Raw genomic sequence first — 14,772 nt, 5'->3', positions numbered from 1 at the left:
TATTTCTCAACCCAGCCGAGACACTTGGGAAATAGAAAAGAACCCATGTCAAACATCGGGAGCAGGTTCTCCCGATACTGCACCAAATTATGATTATGCTAAGAAATGTCATTTTGTTTGTATGTGCATATCTATAGAAGAAAATAATCCTTTTTTTTTTTTTTCCTTTTGGCCGGGTGCAGTGGCTCATGCCTGTAATCCCAGCACTTTCAGAGGCTGAGGTGGGCAGATCAGGAGGTTAGGAGTTCGAGACCAGCCTGCCAACATGGTGAAATGCCATCTCTACTAAAAATACAAAAAATTAGCCAGGTGTGGTGGTGGGCACCTGTAATCTCAGCTACATGGGAGGCTGAGGCAGGAGAATCACTTGAAACCGGAAGGCAGAGGTTGCAGTGAATTGAGATCAGGTCACTGCACTCCAGCCTGGGCAACAAGAGTAAAACTCCACCTCAAAATATATATATATCTATATATATATAGATATAGATATATATTTTTATATGATTATATGTCATTTTCTTGAGTCATTTTATTTTCAGTAAAAGAAGTTGCCTTCTGCATTCTTTTTTTTCTTTTTTATTATTACACTTTAAGTTCTGAGATACATGTGCAGAATGTGCAGGTTTGTTACACAAGTATACATGTGGCATGATGGTTTGCTGAACCCATCAAACTGTCATCTACATTAGGTATTTCTCCTAATATTATTCATGTCCTAGCCCCCCACAACCTGACAGGTCCCAGTATGTGTTATTCCCCTCCTTGTGTCCATGCATTCTCATTGTTCAACTCCCACTTATGAGTGAGAACATACAGTGTTTGGTTTTCTGTTCTTGTGTTAGTTTGCTGAGAATGATGGTTTCCAGCTTCATCCATGTCCCTGCAAAAGATATGAACTCATCCCTGTTTATGGCTGCATAGTATTCCATAGTGTATATGTGCCACATTTTTTAAATCCAGTTTATCATTGATGGGCACTTGGGTTGGTTTCAAGTCTTTGCTATTGTGAATAGTGCTGCAATAAACATACATGTGCATGTGTCTTTATAGTAGAATGATTTATAATCTTTTGGGTATATACCCAGTAATGGGATTGCTGGGTCAAGTGGTATTTCTGATTCTAGATCCTTGAAGAATTGTCACACTGTTTTTGACAATGGCTGAACTAATTTACACTCCCACTAACAGTGTGAAAGTGTTCCTATTTCTCCACATCCTCTCCAGCATGTGTTGTTTTCTGACTTTTTAATGATTGCATTCTAACTGTTGTGCGATGGTATCTCATTGTGGTTTTGATTTGCATTTCTCTAATGACCAGTGATAGTGAACTTTTTTTCATATGTTTGTTGGCTGCATAAATGTCTTCTTTTGAGAAGTGTCTGTTTATATCCTTTGCCTACTTTTTGATGGTGTTGCTTGTTTTTCTCTTGTAAACTTGTTTAAGTTCTTTGTAGATCCTGGATGTTAGCCCTTTCTCAGGTGGATAGACTGCAAAAATTTTCTCCCATTCCATAGTTTGTCTGTTCATTCCGATAATAGTTTCTTTTGCTTTGAAGAAGCTCTTTAGTTTAATTAGGTCCCATTTGTCAATTTTGGCTTTTGTTGCCATTGCTTTTGGTGTTTTAGTCATGAAGTCTTTGCCCATGTTTATGTCCTGAATGGCATTGCCTAGGTTTCCTTCTACAGTTTTTATGGTTTGGGTGTTACATTTAAGTCTTTAATCCATCTTGAGTAAATTTTTGTATAAGGTGTAAGGAAGGGGTCCAGTTTCAGTTTTCAGCATATGGCTAGCCAGTTTTTCCCAACACCGTTTATTAAATAGGGAATCCTTTCCCCATTGCTTAGTTTCATCAGGTTTGTCAAAGTACAGATGGTTGTAGATGTTTGGTGTTATTTCTGAGGCATCCGTTCTGTTCCATTGGTCTATATATCTGTTTTGACACCAATACCATGCTGTTTTGGTTACTGTACCCTTGTTCAATAGTTTGAAGTCAAGTAGTGTCGTGTCTCCAGCTTTATTCTTTTTGCTTAAGATTCTCTTGGCAATGCAGGTTCTTTTTTGGCTCCATATGAAATTTAAAGTCATTTTTTTTCTAATTCTGTGTAGAAACTCAATGGTAGCTTGATGGGGATAGCATTGAATCTATACAATCCTTTGGGCAGTATGATCATTTTCTTTTTTTTTTTTTTTTTTTTTTTTTTTTTTTTGAGACGGAGTCTCGCTCTGTCGCCCGGGCTGGAGTGCAGTGGCCGGATCTCAGCTCACTGCAAGCTCCGCCTCCCGGGTTTACGCCATTCTCCTGCCTCAGCCTCCCGAGTAGCTGGGACTACAGGCGCCCGCCACCTCACCCGGCTAGTTTTTTGTATTTTTTAGTAGAGACGGGGTTTCACCATGTTAGCCAGGATGGTCTCGATCTTCTGACCTCGTGATCCGCCCGTCTCGGCCTCCCAAAGCGCTGGGATTACAGGCTTGAGCCACTGCGCCCGGCCGATCATTTTCATAATATTGATTCTTCCTATCCATGAGCATGGAATGTTTTTCCATTTGTTTGTGTCCTCTCTTATTTCCTTGAGCAGTGATTTGTAGTTCTCCTTGAAGAGGTCCTTCACATTCCTTGTACATTGTAATCCTAGGTATTTTATTCTCTTTCTAGCAATTGTGAATGGGAGCTCACTCATGATTTGGCTCTCTGTTTGTCTGTTATTGGTGTATAGGAATGCTTGTGATTTTTGCACATTGAATTTGTATCCTGAGAATTGCTGAAATTGCTTATCAGCTTAAGGAGATTTGGAGCTGAGATGATGGGGTTTTCTCAACATACAATCATGTCATCTGCAAATAGAGACAATTTGACTTCCTCTTTTCCTATTTGAATACCCATTAGTTCTATCTCTTGTTTGATTGCCCTGGCCAGAACTTCCAATACTATGTTGAATAGGAGTGGTGAGAGAGAGCATCCTTGTCTTGTGCCAGTTTTCAAAGTGAATGCTTCTAGGTTTTGCCCATTCAGTGTGATATTAACTGTGGTTTGTCATAAGTAGCTTTTATTATTTTGATATATGTTCCATTAATACTTACTTTATTGAAAGTTTTTAGCATGAATGGGGTGTTGAATTTTGTCAAACGCCTTTTCTGCATCTATTGAGATAATCACGTGGTTTTTGTCATTGGTTCTGTTTATGTGATGGATTACATTTATTGATTTGTGTATGTTGAACAAGCCTTGCATCCCAAGGATGAAGCTGACTTGATCGTAGTGGATAAGCTTTTTGATGTGCTGCTGGATTTGGTTTGCCAGTATTTTTTTGAGGATTTTTTGCATCCATGTTCATCAGGGATATTGGCCTGAAGTTTTCTTTCTTGTTGTGTCTCTGCCAGGTTTCAGTATCAGGATGATGCTGGCCTCATAAAATGAGTTAGGGAAGAGTCCGTCTTTTTCTATTCTTAGGAATAGTTTCAGAAGAATTGGCACCAGCTCCTCTTTGTAACTGTGCTAGAATTTGGCTGTGAATCTGTCTGGTCCCGGCTATTTTTTGGTTGGTAGGCTATTAATTACTGCCTCAATTTCAAAACTTGTTATTGGTCTATTCAAGGATTTGACTTTTTCCTGGTTTAGTCTTGGGAGGGTGTATGTGTCCAGGAATTTATCCATTTCTTCTAGATTATCTAATTTATTTACATAGCGGTGTTTATAGTATTATCTGATGGTGGTTTGTATTTCTGTGGGATCAGTGCCGATATCATTTTTTATTGCATCTATTTGATTCTTCTCTCTTTTCTTCTTTATTAGTCTGGCTAGTGGTCCATCTATTTTGTTTATCTTTCAAAAAAACTAATTCCTGGATTCACTGATTTTTTTTTTTTTTTTTTTTTTGAGGCAGAGTCTCGCTCTGTCCCCAGGCTGGAGTGTGGTAGTGTGATCTTGGCTCACTGCAAGCTCCACCTCCTGGGTTCACATCATTCTCCTGCCTCAGCCTCCTGAGTAGCTGGGACTACAGGCACCCACCACCACGTCCAGCTATTTTTATTTATTTATTTTTATTTTTATTTTTAGTAGAGATGTGGTTTCACTGTGTTAGCCAGGATGGTCTCGATCTCCTGACCTCGTGATCAGCCCACCTCAGCCTCCCAAAGTGCTGGGATTACAGGGGTGAGCCACCGCACCCAGCCTCATTGATTTTTTGAAGGGTCTTTTGTGTTTTTATCTACTTCAATTCTGCTCTGATCTTAGTTATTTCTCATCTTCTGCTAGCATTTGAATTTGTTTGCTCTTGTTTCTCTAGTTCTTTTCATTATTATTTTAGGGTGTCAATTTTAGACCCTCCCTGCTTTCTCTTGTGAGCATTTAGTGCTATAAATTTCCCTCTAAACACTGCTTTGTGTGTGTCCCAAGAGATTCTGGTACATTGTGTCATTGTTCTCATTGGTTTCAAAGAACTTATTTGTTTCTGCCTTCATTTCATGATTTACCCAGTAGTCATTCTGGAGGAGGTTGTTCAATTTCCATGTAGTTGTGTGGTTTTGAGTGAGTTTCTTAATCCAGAGTTTTAATTTGATTGCACTGTGGTCTGAGAGACTGTGTGTTATGATTTCCATTGTTTTGCACTTGCTGAGGAGTGTTTTACTTCCAATTATGTGGTCAATTTCAGAATAAGTGGGATACTTTTCAGCATTCTTTATGGGGTATATACAGTGTCAGTATGCTTTTTCAAAATTTGGCTATTTTGAAAGGTTTTCCTTTTTTGTTTCGGCAGGAAAGATTTGCTGATGCTATTATTCTGACTTAAAGTAAAAGTAAAACAGGAAAATCCAAAAACATATAAAAATTAAACTCATGAGCTGGGTGCAGTGGCTCCCTCTGCAACCCAAGCACTTTGGGAGGCTGAGGCAGGTGGATTACCTGACATCAAGAGTTTGAGACCAGCCTGACCAACATGGTGAAACCTCGTCTCTACTAAAAATACAAAAAAACTAGCCGGGCGAGGTGGCAGGTGCCTGTAGTCCCAGCTACTCCGGAGGCTGAGGCGGGAGAATGGCGTAAATCCGGGAGGCAGAGCTTGCAGTGAGCTGAGATCCGGCCATTGCACTCCAGCCAGGGCGACAGAGCAAGACTCTGTCTCAAAAAAAAAAAAAAAAAAAAAAAGAGTCAAAAAATTTGATTTTGTTAAGATGTCAGTAAAACCTATAGTGGTAAACAAATTCGACATAATTTCTATAAAAATCCTAATAGCACAGGATTTTTAAACAGAAATATTCTTTTACATTTTAAAATTTGATTATGAACTATAACTAGCCAAACACCCATGAAAAAGAGGAGCCAATATACTTTCTCATTTCAAAACATATTAAAAGCTATAATAAAAACAATGTAATACTGACACAAAGACAGATAAACAGATGATAAATCAGAATACAGAACCCAGAAATGAACCCTTCTATAAATAAGTGATCTTCCACAAAGCTGCCATGAGCACACAATAAAGATAATATCTTCAAAAATTAATGCTGAAAATGGAATATCTATACTTATAAAGTTGAATTCTTTCCTTGAACTCTATGCAAAAAATTTTTAAATAAAATACTTAGATATAAAAAATAGCTAACAAATCTCTTTTAAAAAATGGAGAAAAACATGACATTGGCCTTGGAATCATTGTCTTAGATAACATTAAATGCATGCACAGGCCGGGCGCGGTGGCTCAAGCCTGTAATCCCAGCACTTTGGGAGGCCGAGACGGGTGGATCATGAGGTCAAGAGATCGAGACCATCCTGGCTAATACGGTGAAACCCCGTCTCTACTAAAAAATACAAAAAACTAGCCGGGCGACGAGGCGGGCGCCTGTAGTCCCAGCTACTCGGGAGGCTGAGACAGGAGAATGGCGTGAACCCGGGAGGCGGAGCTTGCAGTGAGCTGAGAGCCGGCCACTGCACTCCAGCCTGGGCGGCAGAGCAAGACTCCGTCTCAAAAAAAAAAAAAAAAAAAAAAAAAAAAAAAATAAATAAATAAATAAATGCATGCACAACAACGGAAAGAACAGAAAAATTTAACTGAAATATATGCCAAAATTTTTGCACATCAAAAAAAAAAAAAAAAAAAAATCAAGAGCGTGACAATTCCTCCTAGGAAATCAATGAAAATATTTGCAAATCACATGTGACAGAAGTTAATATTCAGAACATATAAGCAACTCTTAAAACTGAACAATAAAGTTAAATAACAGGATTTAGAAATGGAAAACTAGTTAAACTAAACTTTTTTTTTTTTTTTTTTTTTTTGAGAGGGAGTCTTGCTCTGCCGCCCAGGCTGGAGTGCAGTGGCCTGCTCTCAGCTCGCTGCAAGCTCCGCCTCCCGGGTTCACGCCATTCTCCTGTCTCAGCCTCCCGAGTAGCTGGGACTACAGGCGCCCGCCTCGTCGCCCGGCTAGTTTTTTGTATTTTTTAGTAGAGACGGGGTTTCACCGTATTAGCCAGGATGGTCTCGATCTCTTGACCTCATGATCCACCCGTCTCGGCCTCCCAAAGTGCTGGGATTACAGGCTTGAGCCACCGCGCCCGGCCTTAAACTAAACTTTTATCAAAAGTATAAATGGTAAGATCATTTGAAAGGACACGTAAAATTAGTAATTTGTAGAGGAATTCATAAATGTCACAATGAAATACAAAATAACTTCACACCCATTAGAATAGCCACTATCAATTTTTTTCAGAAAACCAAATCTGTTGATGATGCTATGAAAATGAAGCCTATGTTGATTTTTGGTAGAAAACAAAGATGCAGCCATTATTTTAAAATGTTATAAATGTTCCTCAGATAATTAAAAATAAAATTATAATCAACTACAGCAATCATTTATAAATTGATTTCCAAAGTATGCAATGCAGAACCTGGAAGAGATATGTAAACGTTTATGCTTATTGTACCAGATTTCACAAAAGCGAAATATCTGAAGCAACCTACATGTCCCTTGATTTATAAATACAACAAAAAATTTAACATATACATACATGGAGCCGGGCGCGGTGGCTCAAGCCTGTAATCTCAGCACTTTGGGAGGCCGAGACGGGCGGATCACGAGGTCAGGAGATCGAGACCATCCTGGCTAACACGGTGAAACCCTGTCTCTACTACAAAATACAAAAAACTAGCCGGGCGAAGTGGCGGGCGCCTGTAGTCCCAGCTACCTGGGAGGCTGAGGCAGGAGAATGACATAAACCCTGGAGGCAGAGCTTGCAGTGAGCTGAGATCCAGCCACTGCACTCCAGCCTGGGCGACAGAGTGAAACTCCGTCTCAAAAAAAAAAAAAAAAAAAAAAAAAAAAAAGCCAATATTACTCTAATACCAAGATCAGGAAAAGGCATAATAAAAGAAAACTGGCCGGGCGCGGTGGCTCAAGCCTGTAATCCCAGCACTTTGGGAGGCCGAGGCGGGCGGATCACGAGGTCAGGAGATCGAGACCCTCCTGGCTAACACGGTGAAACCCCGTCTCTACTAAAAATACAAAAAACTAGCCGGGCGCGGTGGCGGGCCCCTGTAGTCCCAGCTACTCGGAGGCTGAGGCGGGAGAATGGCGGGAACCCGGGAGGCGGAGCTTGCAGTGAGCTGAGATCCGGCCACTGCACTCCAGCCTGGGCGACACAGCGAGACTCCGTCTCAAAAAAAAAAAAAAAAAAAAAAAAAGAAAACTATGCACCAATGTTCTTGATGAGCATAAATGCAAAAATCTTCAATAAAATACTAGCTAACCAAACACAGCAGCATATTAATAAGATAGTACACCATAATCGAGAACATTTTATGCTAGGGATGCAGAGATGATTTAACATAGGCAAGTCAATACATATTATACACCAAATAAATAGAATTAAAACAAAAATTATATGAATATTTCAATATACACAGAAAAATCATTTAGCAAAATCCAGCATCCCTTTATGATTAAAATCCTCAGCAAAACTGGGATAGAGGGAACATATTGTGAAGTCATAAAAGCCATCTATGACAGGCCGGGCACGGTTGCTCACACCTGTAATCCCGGCACTTTGGGAGGCCGAGGTGGGCAGATCACCTGAGGTCAGGAGTTTGAGATCAGCCTGGCCAACATGGTGAAACCTAGGCTGTTCAAAAATACAAAAATTAGCCAGGCATGATGGTGGGTGCTAGTAGTCCTAGCTACTGGGGAGGCTGAGGTAGGAGAATCGCTTGAGTCCGGAAGGCAGAGATTGCAGTGAACAGAGATCCTGACATTGCACTCCAGTCTGGGCGACAGAGTGATACTCCGTCTAAAAAAAAAAAAAAAAAAAGCCGTCTATGATACAAAGCCAAAATTACACTTAACGGGAAAAAGTTGAAAGGATTTTTTCTGAGAACTGGAACAAGACAATAATGCGCAGTCTCACCACTTCTATTCAACACAGTAATGGATGTCTTAGCCAGAGCAATCAGAGTAAAGCAAAAAATAAACAGCATGGGCCGGACGCGGTGGCTCACACCTGTAATCCCAGAACTCTGGGAGGCCGATGTAGGCGGATCACGAGGTCAGGAGATCGAGACCACCTTGGCCAACACGGTGAAACCCTGTCTCTATTAAAAATACAAAAAATTAACCGGGCGTGGTGGCAGACGCCTGTAGTCCCAGATACTTGGGAGGTTGAGGCAGGAGAATGGCATGAACCTGGGAGGCGGAACTTGCTGTGAGCCGAGATTGTGCCACTGCACTCCAGCCTGGGTGACAGAGCAAGGCTCCGTCTCAAATAAATAAATTAAATAATAATAATAATAATAAAATAAATTAAACATCATCTAAATTGGTAAAGAGGAAGTCAAATTGTCACTGTTTACCAGTGATATAGTTGTATACCTAGTGTAGCAGGACGAGCGGCAGACAAAACTCCTCAGACACCGAGTCACAGAAGGAAGGGGTTTATTTGGCCGGGGGTATCGGCAAGACTTCAGTCTCAAGAGCCAAGCTCCCTGAGTGAGCAACTCCTGTCCCTTTTAAGGGCTCAGAACTCTAAGGGGGTACATGCAAGAGGGTCGTGACTGATTGAGCAAGCAGGGGGTACGTGACTAGGGGCCGCGTGCACTGGTAAAACAAGATTGGGATTTTCACAGTGCATTTCTTTTCTTTTTTTTTTTTTTTTTTGAGACCGAGTCTTGCTCTGTCCCCCAGGCTGGAGTGCAGTGGCCGGATCTCAGCTCTCTGCAAGCTCCGCCTCCCGGGTTTTCCGCCATTCTCCCGCCTCAGCCTCCGGAGTAGCTGGGACTACAGGCGCCCGCCACCTCACTAGGCTAGTTTTTTTTATTTTTTAGTAGAGACGGGGTTTCACCGGGTTAGCCAAGATGGTCTCGATCTCCTGACCTCGTGATCCGCCCGTCTTGGCCTCCCAAATTGCTGGGATTACAGGCTTGAGCCACTGCACCCAGCCTTCACAGTGCATTTCTATACAATGTCTGTAATCTATAGATAACAGAACCAATTAGGTCAGGGGTCCATCTTTAACTACCAGGCCCAGGGTGTGGCGCTGGGCTGTCTTCCTGTGGATTTCATTTCTGCCTTTTAGTTTTTACTTCTTCTTTCTTTGGAGGCAGAAATTGGGCATCAAACAATATGAGGGGTGGTCTCCTCCCTTACTAGGAAACCCTAAACACTCATCTAAAAAGCTTTTAGGACCGGGTGCAGTGGCTCAAGCCTGTAATCCCAGCACTTTGGGAGGTGGAGGCAGGTGGATTACCCGAGGTCAGGAGTTCAAGACCAGCCTGACCAACATGGTAAAACCCCATCTCTAATAAGAATGGTGGTGGTGAGTGGCTGTAATCCCAGCTACTAGGGAGGCTGAGACAGGAGAATCACTTGAATCTGGGAGGCAGAGATGGCAGTGAGCTGAGATCATGTCACTGCACTCCAGCCTGGGTGACAGAGTAAGACCTTGTCTCAAAAAGAAAACAAATAAGGCCGGGCGCGGTGGCTCAAGCCTGTAATCCCAGCACTTTGGGAGGCCGAGACGGGCGGATCACGAGGTCAGGAGATCGAGACCATCCTGGCTAACACGGTGAAACCCCGTCTCTACTAAAAAATACAAAAAAATTAGCCGGGTGAGGTGGCGGGCGCCTGTAGTCCCAGCTACTCGGGAGGCTGAGGCAGGAGAATGGCGTTAACCCGGGAGGCAGAGCTTGCAGTGAGCTGAGATCTGGCCACAGCACTCCAGCCTGGGTGGCAGAGCGAGACTCCGTCTCAAAAAAAAAAAAAAGAAAACAAATAAACAAACAAAAAAACCTTTTCGATCTGATACATAAATTCAGTAAAATTTCAGGATACAAAATCAATGTGCACAAATTAGTGGCACCGGTGTACACCAACAGCGACCAAACTAAGTATTAAATTAAGAAGTCATTATTTTAAAATAGCTGCAAAAAATATATATAATTAGGAATATGTCTAACCAAGGTGGTGAAAAATCTTTACAAGGAAAACTACAAAACGTTGCTGAAAGAAGTCATAGACTGTCATGCACATCTCTGTGAAGAGACCACCAAACAGGCTTTGTGTGAGCAATAAAGCTTTTTAATCACCTGGGTTCAGGTGGGCTGAATCCGAAAAGAGAGTCAGTGAAGGGAGATAGGGGGCGGGGCTGTTTTCTAGGATTTGGGTAGGTAAAGGAAAATTACAGTCAAAGGGGGTCATTCTCTGGTGGGCAGGGGTGTGGGGGTGGTCACAAGGTGCTCAGTGGGGGATCTTTTGAGCCAGGAAAAGGAATTTCACAAGGTAATGTCTTCAGTTAAGGCAGGAACAGGCCATTTTCACTTCTTTTGTGGTGGAATGTCCTCAGTTAAGGCAGGAACCGGCCATCTGGATGTGTACGTGCAGGTCACAGGGGATATGATGGCTTAGCTTTGGCTCAGAGTCCTGACATAGACAACAAAAACAAATGGAAACATATTTCATGCTTATGGATGGGTAGCAATCCTATTGTGACAATGATCAACCTACCAAAATTAGTCTACAAATTCAATGTAATTTCCATCAAAATAACACTATCATTCTTCACAGAACTAGAAAAAAAATCCTAAAATTTATATAATTTAAAAAGAGAGTCTCCATAGTCAAAGCAAGACTAAGAAAAACAAAACAAAACAAGACCAAAAACACAGACCAAAAAATCTGAAGGCATCACATTAACTGACTTCAAACTATACTATAAGGCTATAGTTACCAAAACAGCATTATATGGGTATAAAAATAGACATGTAGACCAATGAAACAGAATAGGAAAACCAGAAATAAACCCAAATACTTATAGCCAACTGATGTTTGACAAAGTAAACAAAGATATAAGGTGGGGAAAGAACACCCTATTCAATAAATGGTGCTGGCATAATTGGGAAGCCACATATTGAAGAATAAAACTGGATCTTTGGCTGGGCACGTTGGCTCATACCTGTAATCCTAGCACTTTGAGAGGTTGAGGTGGGTGGATCATGAGGTCAGGAATTCAAGGCCAGTCTGATCTCAACTAAAAATACAAAAAAAAAAAAAAAAAAAAAAAAATTAGCAGAGTACAGTGGCGGGTGCCTGTAATCCCAGTTATTCAGAGGCTGAGGCAGAGAATTCCTTGAACCCAGGAGCCAGAGGTTGCAGTAAGCCGAGATCACGCCACTGAACTCCAGCCTGGGAACAGAGAGAGACTCCGTCTCAAAAAGATAAAATAAATAAAAAATAAAATAAGGGGATCTTCATCTTTCACCTTATACAAAAATCAACTCAAGATGGATCAAATAGTGTCAGGCCTCTGAACCCAAATAAGCCATCATATCCCTGTGACCTGCATGTATACATCCAGATGGCCTAAAGTAACTGAAGAATCACAAAAGAAGTGAAATTTAAATGGCCTGTTCCTGCCTTAACTGATGACATTCCACCATAAAAGAAGTGAAAATGGCTGGTCCTTGCCTTAACTGATGACATTACCTTGTGAAATTCCTTCTCCGGGCCCATCCTGGCTCAGAAATCTCCCCCACTGAGCACCTTGTGACCCCCACTCCTGCCCACCAGAGAACAACACCCCTTTGACTGTAATTTTCCTTTACCTACCCAAATCTTGTAAAACGGCCCCACCCCATCTCCCTTCGCTGACTCTCTTTTCGGACTAAGTCCGCCTGCACCCAGGTAAAATAAACAGCCTTGTTGCTCACACAAAGCCTGTTTGCTGGTCTCTTCACAGGGACGCGAGTGAAAAATACTTTAATCTAAGACCTGAAACTACCCAAATTCTAAAGCATTGAAAAAACTCTTCTAGGCATTGACTTAGGTAAAGAGTGCACGACCAAGAACCCCAAAGCAAATGCAACAAAAACAAAGACAGATGGGACTTAAACAGTTCTCAAAAGAAGATATACAAATGGCCAACGAACATAGAAAAAAAAATATTGAACATCACTAATGATTAACAATCAGGGAAATGCAAATCAAAACCACAATGTGATACCACCTTACTCTTGCAAGAATGACCATGAGTGGCCGGGCATGGTGGATCTTGCCTGTAATCCCAGCACTCTGGGAGACTGAGAAGGGTGAATCACCTGAGGTCAGGAGTTCCTGACCAGCCTGGCCAATGGTAAAACCCTGCCTCTACTGAAAATACAAAAATTAGCAGGGTGAGAGGGGCAAGTGTCTGTAATCCCTGTTACTGCGGAGTCTGAAGTGGAGAATCGCTTGAAGCGCGAAGGCGGATGTTGCAGTGAGCCGAGATCGCACCACTGCACTCCAGTCTGGGCGAAGAGCCAGACTCCATCTCAAAAACAAACAAGCAAACAAACAGAAAAGACCATAATTAAAACATCAAAAAATAGGCCAGGCACGGTGACTCATGCCTGTAATCACAGCAAACTCCGTCTCAAAAAAAAAAAAAAAAAAAAAGAAAAGAAAAGAAAAGAAAAAAATGAAATAGGGGATAAAAACCCAAATATTGTATGTCCTCACTTATAAGTGGGAGCTAAGCTGTGAAGATGCAAAGGCATGAAAATTATATAATGGGGCCTGGTGCGGTGGCTCACAACTGTAATCCCAGCACCTTGGGAGGCAGAGATGGGCGATCACCTGAAGTCAGGAGTTCAAGACCAGCCTGACCAGCATGGAGAAACCCTGTCTCTACTAAAAACACAAAATTAGCCGAGCATGTTGGGGCACGCCTGTAATCCCAGCTGCGGGGTCTGAGGCTGGAGAATCACTTGAACCTGGGAGGCGGAGGTTGTGGTGAGCCGAAATCATGCCACTGTACTACAGCGTAGGCAACAAGAGCGAAACTCTGTCTCAAAATAAATAAATAAATAAATAAATAAATAAATAAATAAATAAATAAATAAAAGAATTATATAATGGACTCTGGGCACTCAGCGGGAAGGGTGGGAGAGGGGGTGAGGGGGTGAGGGATGAAAGACTACACTGTTGTACCTGAGCGAGTTAGAGAAACACCACACTTTGAGACAAATTTAAGGGTCCTGTATTAGCCGGCGACCGAGAGAGGGCTAACGCTCGAAATTCTCTCGGCCCCTAGGAAGGGGCTTGGTCTTCTTTTATACTTAGGATTAGGAAGGGGAGCAGGGAGCTCAGTTGCAACAATTCTACAGAGTAAAAACACGTAAACAAGCTAAAAAGACAGGTGGTTACAGAGAAACAGTTTCCAGGTGCAGGGGCTCTAAATCTTTCATAAGATGTTATATATGTGGGCTCTGCCGGACACAAACTCAAGACTTTATGGTGTTATCTCTCGAAAAAAATCCTAGGAACTTCGTACATTGCTTGCTTCAGTATGTTATCAGTTAATTGGACTCTTTGATATGTTGAGAATCTGCTTACACAAGTTAACTCCTTGAGGAAGGGGGTGGGTAAGGAGTCCTTGAAGCCTTGCAAATGATGGAGCTAAATGGAGTTCATCCGGCTTTTTCAGCTAAGGGAGAGCTTATTCATGTGGAAACAAGGCTAGGTGATTAAGGAAGAAAGGAGAGTCTAAAAACAAAGTTAGTAAAAAACAAGGTCAGGTGTTACAACACTTTGGGTACAGTGAACATTGCTTGGGAGATTGGTGCACCTTAATCTCAGAAACCACCACAAAAGAACTTATCCATGTAACCAAATACTACCTATATCCCAAAACTATTGACGAAAATAAAAATCTCCAAACTCCCATAAGTTTCAGTTTATATGCTTTGGCTTTTTTTCTTTCTTTTTTTTTTTTTTTTTAGAAAGGGCTCACTCTGTCACCCAGAATGGAGTGCAGTGGCTTGATCAGGGCTCACTGCAGCCACAACCTCGGGGGCTCAGGCAATCCTCCTACTTCAGCCCCTGAATAGCTGGTAGTACAAGTTGAGGTCACCAAGCTAAATTAGCTGGGTGTGGTGGTGGGCGCCTGTAATCCCACCCATTCTGGAGGCTGAGGCAGGAGAATCACTTGAACCCAGGAGGCGGAGGTTGCAGTGAGCTGAGATTATGCCATTGCACTTTAGCCTGGCCAACAGAGCAAGACTCTATCTCAAAAAAAAAAAAAAAAATTAAGGTTGTTTCACGTTAAAAAAAAAAGTCTATTAAAATATAAAAAGTCAAAAAGTGAGATTATAAAATATATATGAAAATCTAGGGTGTTCAAAAATGACAAGTTTGATGGATTTATAAGGTTTTACTAAAATTAGGTTTAGATTTTTGTTGTTTTGAGATGGCATTTCCCTCTTGTTGCCTAGGCTGGAGTGCAATGGCGGGATCTTGGCTCACTGTAATCT

This window comes from Rhinopithecus roxellana, chromosome 12 (genome assembly GCF_007565055.1).
Source record: "Rhinopithecus roxellana isolate Shanxi Qingling chromosome 12, ASM756505v1, whole genome shotgun sequence".
Classification (NCBI taxonomy): Eukaryota; Metazoa; Chordata; class Mammalia; order Primates; family Cercopithecidae; genus Rhinopithecus; species Rhinopithecus roxellana.
This window is presented reverse-complemented; position numbering follows the sequence as displayed.